This window comes from Sinocyclocheilus anshuiensis, unplaced genomic scaffold, assembly GCF_001515605.1.
Source record: "Sinocyclocheilus anshuiensis isolate Anshui unplaced genomic scaffold, SAMN03320099.WGS_v1.1 scaffold424, whole genome shotgun sequence".
Classification (NCBI taxonomy): domain Eukaryota; kingdom Metazoa; phylum Chordata; class Actinopteri; order Cypriniformes; family Cyprinidae; genus Sinocyclocheilus; species Sinocyclocheilus anshuiensis.
This window is the reverse complement of record NW_015554083.1, coordinates 398575-400156: the sequence shown is the minus strand read 5'-3', so window position 1 is coordinate 400156 and position 1582 is coordinate 398575. Positions and strand designations below refer to the sequence as shown.

Below are 1582 nucleotides of genomic sequence, written 5' to 3'. Positions count from 1 at the left end.
CACACACACACGCGCACATAAGAGCACACACACACACACAAGAGCACACACACACACACACACATGCACGCACACAAGAGCACACACACGCACACGAGCACACACACGCACACACACACAAGAGCACATGCACACAAGAGCACACACACACACACGCACACACACACACGAGCACACACACACACACACGCACGCACACACACACACGCACACACGCGCACACACAAGCACACACACAAGAGCACACACACACACACACACGCACGCACACACACACACAGACACACACATGCACACGCACACAAGAGCACACACACAAAAATGATTGGAGAATGTTTTACAAGAAAACACCATTTCAGTCTGTCTACTTCGAAACCTCATGTTTAATTCACTGTTACTTGCCATTTCTTTGTAATTATTTGTGAAATTTACTCACAATTTCTGAGTGAAAAATGTTTGAAAATTAAAATGTTTTCCACCAATTTCTTCCAACCTTATACAATAGGGTTATTATCGTCAACTTAAACTAAAACTATTAAAAACACTTTTGTTTAAATTAAGCTTAAATAAAATAAACATAAATATTAGATAAAAAACTTAAAATAAACAACATTAGAACATTAGAAAGCAGAAGCACTAAAATGACTAATTAGAAAAAAGTAAAAACTTAAACTAAACAAAGAAATCAAACCTAAGTAATATTACAAAACAAATACATAAAAATGACAAAAGCACATTAAGTTACTGAAAAAGAACCTATTAATAAAAACTGAAATAATTCAAAATAACTATAAATGCATGTTAACTGCACCTGAACTTGAAACATTGAGTATTCTATCAACATGACTGAATATATTCTCAGCAGACACATGGTGCGTCCCAAATCGCATACTTATGCGTGTTGTAGTATAAATAGCGCGAGTAGTGCGTTCACACTGAAAAATCCAAAAATAAAAAGTGCACTTTAAAAATCCTGATGATGCACTTAAAATACCGAAAAAACCAAGTGTGGAATGTTGGACACTTCATGCACTCAACTGTCGCGAAGGGGGAGGGGCTATCAGACTACGATTATTAATGACAAAATAACCTTATAAAATTCTTTATAAATTCTTACTTCACTACATGGTTGAGTACATAGTGCGTAAGTGCATAGTGGGTCATTTGGGACACAGTTACACTGTATCCCACAATGCACTACGTTCCACATGAGCGATGAACGAAGCGGCAATGACAAAATTTGCAACGTTTTTAAACTAACCTTGATTAAACATGCAAATGAGGTGTCAGAGATGATAAATGGATGCAGTGCAATGAAGTCGTGTGGCTTACTGCTGCTGTACGGCTGTGTGCTTGCTTTACGAAGGGTGCAGTATGCAGTGCACTATCTAGTACTCACAGGTTGTCGGAATGGCTGTGTAGGGGCAGTGGGCGGAGCTTCCATGCTTCTCTGCCGTGACGTGGCAAAGCTCTTCCTGCGAGCACGAGCGTGCTCTGAAACACACAACACACAGAGAGAGATGATTATTCACTTAAGAGTCCACAGAAACACACACACACACACACACACACACACACACAC

The 1582-nt window shown here is 39.4% G+C and overlaps 1 long non-coding RNA gene across 1 annotated transcript in view; it reads right to left on the bottom strand.

Annotated features, from left to right (window-relative positions):
• LOC107669118 (uncharacterized) overlaps window positions 1-1582 on the bottom strand; it is a 36682-nt gene that overhangs the window by 6384 nt on the left and 28716 nt on the right. Inside the window, exon 2 of the long non-coding RNA XR_001631950.1 lies at window positions 1400-1494. This is a non-coding gene — a long non-coding RNA (uncharacterized LOC107669118). The remainder of the gene's footprint in view (window positions 1-1399; window positions 1495-1582) is intronic.